Below are 18,651 nucleotides of genomic sequence, written 5' to 3'. Positions count from 1 at the left end.
TGGCACGTTGAGAAAGAAATGTTTTTCCATTCTTCTTGTATGATCCTCCACAATTCTTTAGTATTTGACACGTGTCTTTGTATAATTTTTCGTTTCAAATGGTCCCACAGATGTTCGATGGGATTTAAATCAGGAGATTATGAAGGCCATTCTATAACATCTATCTGCTTTTCAATAAACCCATTTTTAATGAACCGCGAAGAATATTGAGGATCATTATCCTGTTGGAACCGCCATACCAGTGGCATTTCTTCCTCGGCAAATGGAAGCATATGCTGCTCTAGGATATTTTTGTATAAAAACCGATCCATTATTCCATCAATTTTGACTAATAGGCCAACTCCAGATCTCGAAAAAGATTCCCACACCATTAAACTCTGACCGCCATGTTTAACAGTGGGCTTTTGGTACTTGGGATCAAATCTCTTCCCTATTGGTCGCCGAACATAAGTTTTTCCATCCGAATCAAACAGTTTAATTTCGGTTTCGTCACTGAAAAAGACGGTATTCCATTTTTCGGGTGTCCCAAAGAGATGTGAGCATGCAAACTTAATTCTGGCCTTCTGTTTTTTTTTTTTTTGAAAATTAATGGTTTCTTCACTGCCAATCGTCCAAACAATCCAGTATCACATAGACGACGCCTCACAGTACAATCACTAATTTCAATACCACTATTAGTTGTAATTTTTTCCTTTATTAAGCGCGATGATTTTTCGGGATCTTTGGAGAATATCATTTTAATACGTTGGTCTGTATGGGTTGTTGTTTTTCTGGGACGTCCTGTTTTCGGGCGGTTTTTTACGGCGTTGAATGTCCTAAACTTCCTCAAAATTTTCGATCACACCCCTCGCTCACATTAAATGTTTTTGCGATGTCCTTCTGATTGGCTCCGTTATTTGACATCTCCACTATTCGTGATCGAAGATTTTCCGAAATATTTTCTTTTAACTATTTCGGCTTCAAATTTTATCGAACTGTAACACTCAATACTGAATAATAAATGCAAAATAAATTTAAATCTATGATATTTCATTCTTTTATCCATCGAAAAAAAATTGTTCATCGGTTAAATTTTTGATAGCAACATTCTATAAATACTGTATGGTTTAAAATGTAGAATTGACCTATCCAAATTTAAATATACCAGAATGGAAGAAAAAAGTAAAGGCCTTTTAGCTAAATAAAGTTTCAAAAAATATTCCATACTTATGGCCACCACAGTACATTCACAAACACGGACACAGCTTCTGCGTTGCGAGATTAGAAAAAAAGAATATCCAGTATTTTTTTTGGGGGGACGTGGCCTCGGAGATAAAAAATTTTATCGATAAGATGAAACTGGAATCCACACTATCAGTTTGCGTGGGGTTTCACCCACCAAAAACCCCCGTGTTTGCAAAGGATTTTGAGATCATGCCTAAAAACCTCGATCGTGCTTTTGGACCGCTTTTTGGTTGTGGCATCAAATAACAGGATCAAGCGGAATTCTCGCTTTCTAATTTGCCACCGCTCAAGACTTTTTTTGTGTGCCTCTTTAGGAAGGTGATCGATGTCGCCTCCCCGATCTTTGGGGAGAGAGGCAATATATGTTCTGGCAACCTTAAATACTAAAATTTCTTGGTGATAACCATGGGCGTCGCCTGGTTGGGGTGCAACTAACCGCGTTTAAACTACCCGCAGCTTTAAATCATAGGAGAAAATCCTTTTTTGGAGATGCCGCCAATAGGCATTGGTACTGTAAATTTTGAGCTGACGCAACATATTGCTGAGAATTGTCACGCCAGGGCAAGCATAGGGCTGGAAATTCTAATGTACACGAAAAGCTAGCCATGAGCGTACTATAAAGGTACGTCGCACCCTTGACTTACTTGCAACATACACTTAAAACGAACTATCTATAGATTACATTAAATACAAAACAATGATTAAAGTATAAAGAGCCTGACCGTAAATAAAATTGTTCCAACTCAAAAAATCAACTTAATTTTAGTTAAAACCATTTCACCTATAATCGATTTTTGCTTTGTTGGTTTGTGCCTTGTCATCGAATCAAGAATCAAAATATCATTTGTGACGCTGACAGAGCTAAGCACATTATTTTTTAGTTCCTTCTCTTTCTGCCTTTGACATACCTCCCGGATAACTAAATGGTACATTATCAGGTAGATACTTCCACCTATGTCATGATATGGACTTTAATATGGAAAATAATGCAGAAAAAGTGACCGCTTATACAATTTTCTCTTCTAATTACTTGCTGTTTCATTTGACGCTGATGCCGTCGTTACTTACCTAGCGGAAACTCCTAAAAGCGGAACGAAACACAATCTGAAATCCCTTTTTTCTAGATTATAATAACTGTTGGTCAGTGCAGTAACGTTTAGGTGAACTTGAAAATCGATTAAATGTTCCTAAAAAGCGAACTAAGCCCACTGCTGCGTTCCGTTCTTGGGCCGCTACAACATAAAGCGGAAAACACCTAAAAGCGCAACGCCTGAAATTAGGAATTCAACATATGGCCATTAGCTAACACAGCAACATTCAGCCAAAGGTGTTTTTTTATTTATTTTAATAAATGTTTAATACGATCTGTCATTACAGGACATTTAGTAATATTTGATGAATTACATATACTAATTAGATTACTTATTTGTATAGAAAGTCCGACAATTCAAGCTCCCAATAATTCTATCTTAAAATCTATCCGGAACTTCGAGAGGGTTGAATCTTTTAATCTGTTGCTGTATTGTGTGACGAATCCAACAGATTGACGGCCAGATGATTGGGATGATGGTTAAGTCGGTCCAGATATTTATTGTTATATTTGGTGTTTTCTTCATGAACAGTAGGGATTTGAAGGTCTGTGTGTAGGGTGTCGTTGGTCACATACCATGGACCTTTGGTCAGCATTCTAAGGGTCTTTGATTGGAAGCACTGAATGATATTTATGTTTGATTGATTAGCTGTACCCCACAACTGCATGCTATATGTCCAAATAGGTTTGATAATGGATTGGTAAAGATGTAACCTGTTCTTGAGGTTTAGTTCAGATCGTTAGCCTAAGAGCTAAGATAATTTTTTTAGTACTATATTCATTTGTGTTCTTTTTGCTTTGATGTAGTTATTCCATGTTAGCCTCATGTCTAGGTGAACACTTAGGTACTTTGCTGAATCTTGTTGTGGGAGAGGGACTTCAAGCAGTTTCACAGGAGGGCAACTTCCCCTACGCAAGGTGAAGTTCACTTGGCTTGATTTACTTTGGTTTACACATATTCTCCATTTTCCTAGCCACTTTGCCAGTTGCTCCAGGTATTGTTGGATGAGTAAGAAGGTAGCTTCTTAGTTTTGATGTTTTATAAGAAATACTGTCTCCGCTAAGGTTGATAGCACTCTATCTTTGAGGGGGGGGGGGGGGAATATCGCTGATATATATTGTGTAGAGGACGGGGCCCAACACTGATCCCTGTGGCACTTTTTCCCGGATGTTACAAAAGCACAAGTGGGCCTCATCAACTTGGATGTAGAAATTTCTGCATTTCCGATAAGCTTTGAGTAATAAGTAGTATTTGGATAGTAAGCTTTTAATTTTGTATAGCAATCCAATGTGCCACACCTTGTCGAATGCCTATTGGATATCCAAGAATACTGCCAAAGAGTACTTTTTATTTTGAAGAGCTTCCATTATGTAATGTGTTACTCTGTGGACATGTTTGCATGTTCCATGTCCTTTTTTGATTCTGAATAGGTGGTCAGGAATGATAATATTTGGAAGATGTTCATTTTTTATTCTTCTTAGGAGAATTTGTTCAAACACTGTTGCCAATACTGGAAAAAAACTTATTGGGCGATAAGATGACGGCCGATCCGGAGGTTTTCCCGGTTTCAGGATCATTATAATGTTCGACACTTTCCATTGAGATGGGTAAAAATTTGTTCTCAAGATACAGTTGATCATTTGAGTGATATATACCATTGCCCTACATTTCATTGTTTTTATCATTTTTGGGGTAATCCAGTCAAATCCAGGCGCCTTTCTGCTTTTTAGGTTGGTGATGATATCATGTATCCCCGATAGTGTGGTATGTTTTACAGGATAATCCAATGGCAATGGACTATCCAGGGATTCGTTTATATGATTAATAAATTTGGGATCATTGGCAGAAGGATGTGGTTTGAAGATTTCACTTAGATAGGTTGGAAAGGTTTCAGCTTTTTCTTTGTCTTTTCTGGCTCATCCATTTTTAGTTCTTGTTGGAGAGTTATGTAGTTGGGGCCGCTTAATGTACTTTGTTACTTTCCATAGTGAGTAGTTGGTTCTTTCTGTTAGTGTCAAACTTCTAAGTCAGCTTTGTAAAGTTTCGTTTTTTTTTCTTCGAGTAGTTGTTTAAGGTCCTTACTAAGTTTGTTTAGGAGACGCTTGTCATTTGGGCTATGGGTTTGCTGCCACCATTTCCTTGCTTTCCTTTTCTCATTGATGAGTTTTATAATTTTATTGGGGTAAGTTATGTGATTGCAGTTATCTTTTTTATTTCCGTTTGGTATTGTTCTAAATGCTGCATCATGGAATATTCTTGTTAAATCTTCAATTGCTTTATCTATTTATGATTGGGTTTTAAGTGCTATGTCGAGGTGTAAATTAGTATCTATGTAGGAGCCAAAGTAGTTTCAGTCGGTGTGCAAGTTACACAAGTTTTTGTTGCCTATAAATAACTAATACTGACAATAAGGGTGGTTGGGGTATGATCAGAGTTTAAATTCAACTAGGAGTGTAGTGTCATATAGTTGCTAGAGATTCCTTTCGTAATAAAAAATCCAATAGGTCAGGAATCTTACTTGCATTTGTGGGCCAATAAGTTGGTTCCCCTGAACTTAGAGGAGTGCAATTATTTTTTTCGATATTTTTAGGAGCGTTCTTTCTCTTGGAGTAATGAGCCTTGATCATCATCTGGTGTTTTTGGCATTATAATCGCCTCCTGAGATAAACCGTTGGCCTAAGGTCTGCAAGTACTCATCGAAAACTTCAATAGGGATGTTATGTCGGGGCAGACAGTAGGCTGCTGAAACAGTTATGGCGCTGTTTTCTAAGTTTATTTGCACGTTAGTTGCTTGCAGGCTGTTTTTTACTACTTTTCTCAGTTCATGGTGTTTTATTTTGTTATTAATAATAATCGCTGTACCACGATGTGCCGTTCAGTCTGGGTGCTTGATATCATAAATTGTATATCCTGGGATCTTGAAATGGGTGCGGATGGTGAAGTGTGTCTCAAACACTAGTAATATGTCAATATTATTAGTTTTGAAAAATAGTTCAACTTCCTGGCGGTATTGGGCCAGTCCATTTACGTTCCACAATACTATGACTATTGCGTCCTCGAACTTAATTTAGTTTGCTTACAAGTGTTGTGAAAAGAGCGAATAGTAGAGTCATTTGATCTGCCTGCTTGGATAGTTGACCTTCTAGCCTTTGGAACGATTGTTCTATTACGAGTAGAGTTGTGGCATCGTTTTGTTCCTTTGATGTCTGTGCAGTAGATTGATTTCTTGTCATGTTAGCGTAGGAGAATTGTTGTGATGTTCTGTAGTATATTCTTCGTCGAGTTTTTTGAATTGAGTTATTGTAAGTTTGTGGTGGGTTTCTTTTGTCAGTTGCTTTTTGATAGACTCTACATCCCTTATAATTAGCTGGGTGATTTTAACCACATAGGGAACAAGTTGGTGGTGCTGATCTGTCCTTCGTACATTTTGCGGTTTCATCGTTTCTCGGACATTTTACACATCTAAAGGGTTTAGAGCAATAGTTTTTAGTATGCTCATGTTCTTGGCATCTGGTGCACTGTACCAAATATTTTGTCTTCCTTGGAAGTTCAATAGTAATGATGGCATGTTATAAACGCTTAATGTAGTATATGTTCTTGTTGTTAGGGCTTGGATTAAGGTCTACAATAGGGGAAGTCTTTGTTTGGTGTCGTCGTCGTCGTCGTTCCCCCGATATTTGTTACATTTCTAACATTATGTCCCAGTTTTTCTATCTCTAGTTGGATTTTCTTTTCTGAAGCACTTGGATGTATATTGTGTATTACGACGCGAAAAGCTCTTTTCTCCTTTAATAGATATGTGTGATAGGATGTTTCGGTGGTTTTAAAAAGGCTTACGATTTTTTTGTATATCTCTATGGTTTTAGGAGATATTTTTATCTGGTTATTGTTTGTTGATTTATATGTGTATCCGGACGTTATGGCAGTTTCATTAAATTTTTGAAGTAGAGCATTTGTGTCACTAATTTCTGGGACGTAGATTGGAGGAGACTTGTTATTTTTTTCTTTTTCACACGTGTTGTTTTTTTCTATTGTAGTATCAGTGGTTTTTTCAACTGTTTGGAGTGAAAAACAATTTGGGCTAGAGAAATTTACTTCTACAAGACTGTTTAGCCTTGATCGTTTACTTGGCCTGCTCACTGAATGCCATAAATTACTTTGACTGTCCTTAATTAATGTTAGTGGACTAACTTGGCTTGACTGGGAGGGACTCGGAGATTTTTGGCTCTCTTCTATGTCTACGGTTTGTTTTTATAGAAAGCAATTATCTGCAACTGGAGTAGCCGCAGAATTACAATAGCATAAATAGATTTTATTTCAATAATAATTAGCGTTCGAAGTTATTTTTATATTGCTCGAAATTGTTGGAATAGTTTTGATAATGGGATGGAATGTGTCTACTATTAGCTCTTCTCACTTTTGTAAATGTCCTATTACTACGACGGTTCGAAAAGGACTTTCAACCAAAGGTGAAAATCAATTTTAAATTAAATAACAAACTGAAACTATGATGTTCTCTTTTTTTATATGATTTGATAGTTGTTATTCTCATAATAATTGAATACATTTTGTTAAATGCTTATTTGTTACTTCTTATCCATTAATAGCTTTTTGGTAGAAATTTATTAGTAGGATTGTTTTTTGTTAGATCTGTAACGGCACGCTTTTCCACCATCAGACAATTCCAAAAAGATCTGTGATTGATTTATTCCGTCGGCCTTGCAATTGTGCTAAAAACGCAGATGTCTACCCCATGTGTTTTAGAATGACGAACGCCAGATTTAGGTACCAAGAAGTAGTCCTTCCCGCCTTTCTTCTGATTTGGAACATCCCAAAAACTCACACAGGAAGAACTAGACAAATTAACAAACATTCACAACGGACACATCATGACCGATCATCATAACTCCTTATGACACTTTACCAAATATTTTAAGATACACTACCTCATAGTGATTAAGGATTCTTGTATTTAGATCCACTAATTTTAATAACTAATAATAAATAATACTTTATCAAATATTGTTATTAATTGAACAATTAACATAAGTTCGTTTAATGAATTTGAACAATCCGAACAAAACAATTTTGATTCTTAGTTCAGTTAAGTCTTCAGTTATTTGGTATTCTGAATTTTTTTCAAGGCTCCAAGATATATTCATTATCGCTTAAAACCATACCATTCAAAATAGGTGATCAACTACTACTACAGCAAGGAATCAACTACTGCAGCAGCCTCCACCGATACATTAGCTGCAGCAGCAGAATCAACTACAGTTCCAGTCCCACAAGTCTTTATCAGGACTTGTGGGCATATTATAGGGCAATCTAGCCGCATTTTCAACATCTACTTTAAGTGTTAAGCAATAAAGTTGGTTTTGAATAAAACATTAAGACTGCCGCCTTGACTTTGAATTGTCGGATTTGTCTGAAAACAGTTTAGACTTTTCCGGGAATTTCGGATTCCTGCTATAAAGTATACTAAAAATTAATAGACCTAGGGGACCATCATCAAAGCGTAAAATTTAAAGGGTAGCGGCAGTACAGTTTACTGCTAGCTAATAAACGTATCTGGAATTTTCCGAAAAGTCTTAGAACTAAACAATATTAGCCGTACGTGGGTCCATTGTCTAAGATTCAACATCTGGGGTTGCAAGAGGTACATATTGGTAACCGTAAATTCAGAGACTGACAAAGGGCTGGTTCCTGGTTCCCATGGAACCTAAGTTTATGGTCAGTAAAAGAAATAGGACTGAGCGATGATGGGAATTTCCAACCGCCTTGTTGGACCACGGTTCCACCCCCTCCCTTGGAGGTGACCGAGATCTGGGAACAGAGGAAAACCGAAGAAACGAAGTCAAGGCAGCTCCGTCTATGCTTTTTCAGAAGAATCATCTTCAATCAACCCTCGCATCGCTCAGTACATATACAGTGTATCAGGATAACTTACAGTGCATATACAAGCAAGGTGTGGTTTCATTACTCAAGGGACTCTATTACAAAATCTTGCAACCCAATTAAACTAGTTATTCTTGGAAACACCTGTGGCTAGTTATTCTTCAAAAATCAACTAAGTACAGTCTTTTACAACCTGTTTTACTTGGAACTATGAGTTAAATTATTTACGAAATAAAGTATTAAATAATCAAACAAGAGTGCATAAATCCAGTTTCTCTGTCTGGAAAAAACGAGAGTGGTCCTTCGGTATAAAGTAAAACAGAACCAGCCACGGAAGTAGATACCATTAAGTTACATCAGTGTTCTGGAAAGGTACAACAGTATACTCAGAGTATAGGATTGATTCTGAATCTCAATAAGTTTTTACTTTTTTTTACGAAATTCAACAAATACTTGTAAATCTTATGTAGAAAATCATTTAATATTTAACTACCTCTGACAGAAATCTGGAAGTAATTTATTCGATATGTAATCAAATTCACTAACACCTAATGATCCATTACTAAGAAAATTTTTGTGTTTGAAGAAAAAATAATTATTTTGCTTTTTTAAAATGGAGAAAATTTTTCTAAACTGTTTTTTTGAAACTGAAAGCAGCAATCATTACTTCAATTTTCTAGTAATACTAATAAGAAGACAGCCTATAACATTGAATAAAAACAGTTCCACTTATATCCATTTTTGGGCAGGTGTCAACTTTTAAAAGATTTATACTCAAACAAATATATGAAATTTTATTGTCCATTGTCCAAAATATGTTGTCCTGATAAAGACCATTTTGGTATCATTTTACCTAAATTATTAATGTTGACATGATTTACACTGGCTCATAAGTCTTGGTACTCATCTATCATACAGTGAATCCCAAAAATATTCGGATGCGCTCTTTTTACAGATTTCACGAGTCTTAATTAAACATATTAGTTATTTTTTTTTTTACGTTAGAAATGTCTTTATCAACCATCTATTTAGCGGTCTGCATAAAAAAAGAATGCGAAATCATAATAGTTTATATTGAAATTTCAAGAAAAAGTCTAGAGAACCATTAAACGGGTCACAAAAATATTCGGACGACACACACAACAAAATTATTCATAGTAAAAAAAGAATTCTTATGCATTTGCATGCATTTGTTGCTTGCTAAATACAGATATCGCAGAGTAAAATTAGAAATAATATCCATCATGGGTCGGGTACCAAACAAAAGTAATGTTAGTTTTGATAAAAGGCAATTAGTAATATTTCATTACGAAAAAGGTAATTCTTATAAAAAGATTGGGGAAATGCTCCAATTAAGTAAGAGCGCAGTTGGAGACATTGTAAAATGTTATAAAAATGAAGATAGAATACTTCCAAAAAAACAAACAGGTCGACCAAAATTGTTAAATGATAGGAACAACCGCTTCATAATGAGAACCATTAAGAAAAACCCTAAAGTTAGTGCTCCAAAATTGAAGACCCTTTTGGAAAATCATTCCAATAAAATAGTTAGTACTGAAACCATTCGTCGGTCTACCAGAAGCCATGGATATCACGGAAGGGTATGCAGAAAAAAACCATGGCTTAGCAGTAAAAATGTAAAAGTACGAATCAATTTTGCTAAAGAATTCATTTCCGAATCAAACAATTTTGGAATGATGTAATTTTTTGTGATGAATCAAAATTTAATATTTATGGCTCAGACGGACGTCAAATGGTATGGAGGAAAGCAAATGCAGAACTACAGAGACATCTTTGTCCTACAGTAAAACATGGAGAAGGTTCAGTTTTGGTTTGGGGGTGTATATTATCACTAGGAGTTGATGAATTAGTTTTCATTGATGGTATTATGGACAAAAATGCATATTTAAATATTCTAAGACAAAATTTACGGAAAAGTACGGAAAACATGGGCATATTAAATTCGTTCAAGCTATACCAAGACAATGATCCAAAATATACCGCTCATATTGTTCGTGAATGGCTGTTGTACAATTGTCCTAAAGTCCTTAAAACCCCTCCCCACTCTCTAGACTGGAACCCGATAGAAAATGTATGGCATTATTTGGAAAAACAACTTAGAAAACATGAAATTACATCAAAAACAATATTAAAAACCAGGTTGCGAGAAGAATGGAATAAAATTAATTTAAATTATTTAAGAAAAATTGTATTTTCTATGCCTAAACGTTTGAAAAGTGTAGTTGAAGCGAAAATTGGCCATACAAAATACTAAATTAATTAATTAGGTTAATTATATATCTTTAAATCAATTATATAGATATAGTAGTTATATGTTAGTTATTACCGTCCGAATATTTTTGTGACCCGTTTAATGGTTCTCTGGACTTTTTCTTGAAATTTCAATATAAACTATTATGATATTGCATTCCTTTTTTATGCAGCCCCTAAATAGATGGTTGATAGAGACATTTCTAACGTAAAAAAATGAAAAAATAACTAATATGTTTAATTAGGACTCGTGAAATCTGTAAAAAGAGCGCGTCCGAATATTTTTGGGATTCATTGTATGTGTATTATTGGCTATATATTTTTATTAACAAACGCAATCTTTAATTGCACTATATTAATTTATACACCTTTCTTACATTAAATAGCACAACTAATTAAAGATATATTAGGTGGATGGAAAAATAATTTCGTTTTTGAACCTTTAACATGCCACTCAACTTGTAATACACTTTACTAATCAAAATAAAAACCATTTGAATCAATACACTTTTGCCAACGTGAAGCAAGTTTATTTATATCAGAAGCATAGAATTCCTAAGTCCGAGAGGCGATGAAGTCGTTGAAAGCGTTTTTGACATCCTCCTGGTTTTTAAAGCATTTGTCGCATAGGAAGTGGTCGAGGTGCTCGAAAAAATGGTAATCGGTAGGTGAGAGGTCTGGAGAGTATGACGGATGGGGCAGTCACATAGCAAAGGTCATTCAATTTCTGTAGCGTCGATTGAGCGACATGTGGCCGAGCGTTATCGTGAAAAACGAATGGGCCTTTTCTGTTGATTAATTCCGGGGAGACACTGTAGTTTTTGATGCACGTTATCAATTCGCTGACAATATCTCTCTGCTGTGATGGTTTCGCCTGGATTTAGGAAGCTGTGATTGATCAGACCGATAGCTTACCACCACATACTTACCATAATCTTCTTTTGGTGTTAATGTGGTTTCGGGAAGTGCTGTGGAGGTTGATCGTGGTCCAACCATTGAGCTGAACGTCGACGGTTGTCGTATAGAATCCATTTCTTGTTACACGTCACAATACGATCAAGAAACGGGTCATTTTTGTTGCGTAAAATGAGTGTTGACGACACTTCGAAACAACGATTTCTTTTTTTTTGTTCAGTTCGTTCAGGATCCATTTGTCGAGCTTTTTTGTTTTTCTAAGCTGATGGTCTAGAACTTTTGGATGAGTTATGCCTAATTCTTCCGTAGCTCTTTAATGGTTGTACGGGGGTTTGTTTCGACTAGGGCCTTCAACTGGTCATTGTGAATTACCGATGGACGCCACGACCTCTTTGATCTTCGAGGTTTTCATTTCCACTACGAAACTTTTTAAACCAAAGTTGTACTGTTGGATTCCCATCCACATCGCCATGTTATTTATGGTTGAGTGTTATATGTTGAACGTCAAAAAGTCAAATTCATAAATTACTGAACTCAAAGGGCAGTTCTGGGTTTATTAGAAGAAACATAAAATAGATTCACCTTATGTACCATCTGGGCTATTGTGAATGTTCTCCACCTCTACACCAATATCAGCGATTTGACCAATCGCAGAACCCACGAGTTGACACATTAATGGCAAAATCCCATTAAGGTACATGTTTGGATCACTTTCACCCTGAAAACCTTGACTCATGGGAAAGTACCCAACCACCAGGGCTCGGATTGATCAACGAAGGAAAAGAAGGGTGATCCAAACTTTATGAGATCGGAAAACCCAAAAGACGGTCAGTTCATTTTTACAAAAACACACGAAAACTATTCCCTCATTTTCATAACCATTTTTTGTACGACTCAATCTTTAAACCCAATAGAGACATTTTCTTTACGTTAAGTTGTAGTGTTTCTCTCGCCCATTGTCGTGCTTTTTCGTGGCGGTATCCAGGTATAAAATAATACCTGGTGTCAGAGGTTTCTTCCCTGGGACTCCAACAATCTATCAAGACAGAATATCTATCAAAAAAAGCCAAATAGAATAAAAAAATTATAACAATCAGCGTTTCTCAGATTTGAATTCCAACGATAATGGTCAATCAAATTTTTATCAACCATTTGAACGATTTAATCCAAATTTTAACTAGACATTTAATTAAAATAACTCCATTCCTCAACCAAGGAATTTACCTCCTAGAAGGTAACCGACGATAAAGAAGTTTTTGGAAAACCTGTAAATATATATAAACCAGGTTAATTAAGATCAGATCAACTACCTAAACCAATTCCGATGTGAACCACTTCGAGAAATCCCAGCATAAGAAGTAGTCGTTTTACATCCGGAAATAGTACCGAAAAATTTAGTAACAATAACAATTCCAAATTTTATATTAATTACCAAAATGCAAAACCTAATAATGTGATTAGTGAGGAATTGTTTGTTCAGTATTACTCAGGAAATGATGTTGAGGAAAATAGATTTGATCAATCCTACATGGACGAGGAAGTTGAGTACTTCCCTGAAGTAGGAGAAGACGTTTTTAAGGGTACAGAGATAGAAATAAATGGAAATTTTCGAGATGTTCCCAAATTAAGGAATCTCGAATGACAGGGATAGATATGCCCTATGAAAGCACTCTGCCATATATTGAGATTAAACTGTTGAACTTAAAATCATTAATAGATACCGGCAGTAGTCGCTCTATAATTAAATCAGTTTTTGCTGAACAGTATTTTCCTGGCCATATTCTAGAATCAACAAACATTGTCAAAACAGCTTAAGGTAGTGAAATGATGCAATTCGTCGCAATTATTCCACTTTTCCAAGAATTCAACAATAAGCGTAACATTAATTTTATATATATATATATATATATGTATATATATATGTCAGAAAATTGTTTTAAGGGTAATGAAGGAGGGTGGAATAAAGCACAAGTCTTAGCAGTACTTCTTTACTTCCCTGAGATCGGGGGTCGAATGCCCCCCCACACAATGTATCCGAGTCACCCTGGGTGCACCTGTTCTTTTTAACCAGAACCGGCACCCAGACCTCCACATTCTTCCCACGCTCGCATCCCTGAATCATTACCTTCACACTTCCATATGTTTTTGGCGAGATTATAAAAAGGCCCTATTCATCTTTTATCACCGATAATCTATTTAACTATTACAAGCTAAGTCCATCTCTAAAATGTGATAAGACAGTAACAAGTGTTCGTAACATTGTCCTTATACCTAAGGCCAGGTTATAGCACTATCTTTATGAGACAACATGTATTTTCACACTCACATTAGGCGAATCAATAAACACCCTTGTATTACTTTCTTCATAAAAGCTCACATGTATATATACAGGGTGTCCCACAAGTGTTTCATTATATTTCAGTGGGTAATAGTACATTGAAAAATAATATGACTCCCTATATAAACCATATTCCAATAATGCTTCATTAAGAAGATACAGGGTGTTAAACTTTACTTTAAAAAAAAACACTCTTTTTTTAGTTTCTCTACTTTTTTGAATGCCTATGAAAAAATTTTGTCATATAAAAAAATGTGATAAGAGTATTGTTCATGTTTTTCTATTAAATTGCTTTACTTTAAGCCGTAAGTGTTCCAAAATATATCTTTGCTTTAGTTTATTTTATTTCTTTCAAAATAAATTCGACAAATATAAATGTCTCTTTACTTTTGACTTCTACTGTATATGTTTTATTTAAAATTACAACGTCGGAGAAGCCAATTATCTTTGTACTGGATTATAGTTTTTAAGGAAACTTGAATGATTTTTGAACGTAAATTACGTGATAAGGTGTGTCCATTAAAATTTGAAATACTCTGTATATCGCTGGAGTCAAATTATATATATATATATATATATATATATATATATATATACAAAATCTTTATTTCTGACGAAATGGGCTATCGACCTTTTGGTCTTTCTGCCCTTGAGTGTATACATTTCATTTTAGGGTCTCACTATTTGCAATTTTTCTTAAACTAGGTGTTGTGTAAGTGGGACTAATGCAGGGGGTAAGGGAATAAGGTGTTAGGACAGGGTTTATGTTTGGAAGTGTTCTAAGAGGGTGTTTGTGGGAGAATGGAAGCGTGATTGTCTAGTTTGTCTTGTTAGGCACAGTGGGGTCAGTAGTGCTAGATTGTGAAGATTGTTTTTCTATTTTGTTTGGATGTGTTGTAGTCGTTCCGTTATTCTTGTCATGTGCGTGCGTTTGTATAATAGTTGGTTAGATGGGTTGTGTAGTGGGTTTTTGGGGTTTCTTATTTTTGTGATATTTCGTAGGTCTTTTCCGGTGCGTTTGCTCTTAGGATGTGTCCGTAGTCCAGGAGTGGTCTGCATATGGATTGGTATATTTTTGTTGCAGTCTTTGTCCTGATCCCTTTGTCTTTGTATGTTAGTACCGGAAATGCTTTGCCCTTTTGATTGTTTCTGTTCTCATGGTCTTTACATGTTTAGTGAACTTCAGTTTGGAGTCGAGTATCATTCCTAGGTATTTTACGTCATTCTTTGGTTCTGTTACTTGTCCGTCCGCTGTTATTATTGGGGAGTTTGGTTTAATTCGGTGGTTTAACAATAGAAGCTGGTTCTTGCCAGCATTTGGTATCAGCCTCCATACGTAAAACCACTTCATTGTTTGGTTAGTAAGTGTTTGGAGTCTTTCTACAGCCTTCTTGGTGTTTTTGTCGTGTACTATAAGCGCTGTGTCATCCGCGTATTGTAAAATGTATGCTGCTTTGTCTATGTGGTCTTTGTCCTGAAGGTTATGATTGTATATGTCATGGCAGTATATGTTGTAGAGTAGAGGAGAGAGTGGAGAGCCCTGCGGTAGGCCTTGTTGTGGGGAAAAAGAGAACGATAGAGTATTGCCTATACGAACTTCTAGTTGTCTGTTTCAAGGATGTTTTTTATAGTTGTTATCAAGCATTTTGGTGTTTGTAGTTTGAAGAGTTTGTACAACAGTCCTTTGTGCCAAACCGTATCGAAGGCTTTGTTGATGTCCATGAATAGGCTTGCTGATTTTCCTCCGTTTAAGTGTGTCGTCTGTATGTTATTCGTTAGGACCAAAAGTGGGTGGATTGTCGAGTGTTTTGGTTTGAATCCGAATTGATATATTGGAATGTGTTGTCCGATTCGTTAATTTTATATTATTCGACTTTCATAGCTATTTCGACGGAATTCTAGGTCTAAATGATTTGTTAAATATGAATTTTAATATCAATCTAATCAACAATATTAGTGTTGGGAAAATATCCAACATCTTCACCCAGTAATAATTTTCTTTTTGCCAACGTAAACCCTTCTTAATCACTGTTAAGGGCAATATTTACATCATTTAAATGCATACATATTCCACACTCTTCCCACACTCATAACTCTTTTCACTCATCATTTTTCTCACACCTTCATGGCACCGTATTGATAAGCAATCTTTATTCTTCACCACTAATAATTCACACTAATTGGTATGACTATGAGGTATATGGTAAAAATATATATGGATAAGATGAGGTTCACATTCGGTGGTAAAAATTAAGATTTAGGGCAGTCTCATATAGTCTTTCATACAACACGCAGTGCTTCTTCAACACCTTTCCAATTCTCTCTATGTATATACTCCTGTAGCCTTAGTGGGATTCCAATACTGCTCTCAATTCACATACAGTGCCACAGAAAAGTATGCGTACTCCCATCAAAAATGGCTGTTTGGACAGAACGGATCAGAGAAGGAAAAACATCTTTTCGAAAAATTATTTATGTTCAAAAACATATTAAATTTTATTATTAACAAAACATTAAAAAAAATCCTCTTTTAACAAAATTTAAAAAACTCATAATTTCAGGACAAAAAGGTATGCGTACGGGCAATAGATTTTGCGATATTCCTCTAAGATCTGACATGTTGCTGCAAGTTAACGTCTGGTTTCTTCAATAGTTGTAATTTGACCAGCTTCTGCACAGGTTTCTCACTAGTTAGACAGAATAATTAATCGATATAGCGCCAAAAAGTAAAGAGATTAGCATTTAATTGCGTGAACAAATTATTAGATTGAGGAATGAAGGAAATTCATTAAACAGTATTGCCAAAATTGTTGGATGGGCCAAATCTAGTATTCAAAGAGTTTTAGAAAATTTTTCAACCACCAATTCACTTCATAGTAGATATCGACGTGGCCCTCCGCCAAATATAACTCCTCGCATTAAGCGCTCCATTGACCGTTTAGTTATAAAAAACCCCAGAACAACGGCAGTGGAAATTCGAAATACATTGGAAGACGATCATGAAATACATGTTCATTCAGAAACAGTAAGGGCAGTTATTCGCAACAAGGGTTTTCATAGTAGAGTTCCCAGGAAGAAATCCTTTATAGCAGATACTAATAAACAAAAGCGGCTTCACTTTGCTCATCTACACATTGATAAAACCAATGATTTTTGGACTTCTGTCGTATTTAGTGATGAGAGCAAATTTAATTTATTTGGTAGTGATGGAAAACAAAGAGTCTGGAGAAAGGTAAATGAAGAGCTAAAACCTAAAAATATTATTCCTACCGTAAAACATGGAGGAGGGTTCGTGATGGTTTGGGGATGTATGTCTGCTGATGGGGTGGGTAATTTGCTGTTTGTAGCTACGACAATGGATCGATTTGTTTATTTGAACGTACTCAAAAACAATTTGAAACAGTCTGCGGAAAAACTGGGCCTTTCAAGCGGATGGTGCTTCCAACAGGACAACGATCCGAAGCATACATCTGCCATTGTGAAAGAATGGTTAATTTATAATATCCCAAAACAACTCCATTCACCACCCCAATCTCCGGACTTGAGCCCCATCGATCATTTATGGGATGAACTTGAAGCGACACATAAGAAAGAGGAGAATTCACAACAAACAGGATTTAAGAGATGCTCTATCGCAAGAGTGGAATGATATTTCAATAGTGGTTACTAGAAATTTGGTTTTTTCTATGAAGAATAGGCTAAAGGTAGTTATTGAAGCCAAAGGAGGACCAACAAAATATTAAGAATAGTTTTTTTATTTGTTATTCGTTGATGAGTTCTCTCGTACGCATACTTTTTTGAGTTGTAATTATCAGTTTTCTTAATTTTGTTAAATTAGGGATTTTTTTGTTGCTTAGTTTAAAACAAATTTACTATATGTTTAGACATATATAATTTTTCCAAAAGGATTTTCTTTATTATCCAATTCCTTATGTAAAAATAGCCGTTTTCGACGGGGGTACGCATACTTTTCTGTGACACTGTATGTATAACATTTGCTCTGTTCCAAAAGAAAAAACTCCCAATCGTCAAAGGTTCTTGATAATCGGTGGTCGTTTGTGATTTTCTAGTTTACCTTAATTTCATACTTTGTTATGACCTTTGTCACTTGTGCAATAGTGTTGGATATTTAGTTAAATAAATATACCGTGACTCACATTAATATTAGGACACTATGGTATTATTGAAAGAACATATTAGATTTTTTGCTAACTTATTATTAAGTAATCATTATTTAAAACAATGTTTCTAGTATATGTAAATACATTTTTGATCTTTTAAATTTAATTATATACAAAGATGCTATCGAACAAAGAAAACAAGGCATAATTTTACTGTCGCAAGAATATTCGGATATGGAATGATATGGCCTGCAGGCTTTTACAGCAGGGGAATCAATGAACTTCCCGTTAAATGGCAGAAGTGTATTGATAATGGTGGTGCATATTTCGATTGACAATAAAAACATTTCATATGAAAAAAAAATGACTAAAGTTTCAATTCAATTCTACTCATTTCATACTACACGACCTAATAAAAGTGGCTCTTCAGGAAGAATGGGCAAAAATAAAATTTGAATATTGCCAAAAGTTAGTGGAATCTATGCCTCGACGTTTAAGGGATGTAATTAGTAATAAAGGATTACCAACCAAATATTAATTTCTAATTGTTGATTTATCCTGTTATTTTTATATTAGTGTACGAGTTTAAGTTTGACTATCAAAAAATAAAGATATTTAATTTTCCTCTACAAACTGCATATTTTCTCAAGCATTTTATTTTAAAAACATTTTACTTTAGCTATTCGTCTCTAGTTGTGACAAAGAAAAATCTACAAGCATTGTTATTTAACAAAAACTCTCAGTTATTCGAAAATTTTTAGGTGTACGAGTTTCAATTTAATATACTGTAGAT

The 18,651-nt window shown here is 35.2% G+C and overlaps 1 long non-coding RNA gene across 1 annotated transcript; it reads left to right on the top strand.

The window, feature by feature from the left end:
• The first annotated feature begins 3,437 nt into the window (after positions 1–3,437).
• LOC136340679 (uncharacterized) lies at positions 3,438–7,715 on the top strand. The gene is made up of 2 exons (XR_010732347.1): positions 3,438–6,784; positions 6,964–7,715. It is a non-coding gene; the product is annotated as an uncharacterized lncRNA (long non-coding RNA).
• The last annotated feature ends 10,936 nt before the right edge of the window (positions 7,716–18,651 follow it).

Source organism: Euwallacea fornicatus, chromosome 8 (assembly GCF_040115645.1).
Source record: "Euwallacea fornicatus isolate EFF26 chromosome 8, ASM4011564v1, whole genome shotgun sequence".
NCBI lineage: Eukaryota > Metazoa > Arthropoda > Insecta > Coleoptera > Curculionidae > Euwallacea > Euwallacea fornicatus.
This window is presented reverse-complemented; position numbering and strand designations above follow the sequence as displayed.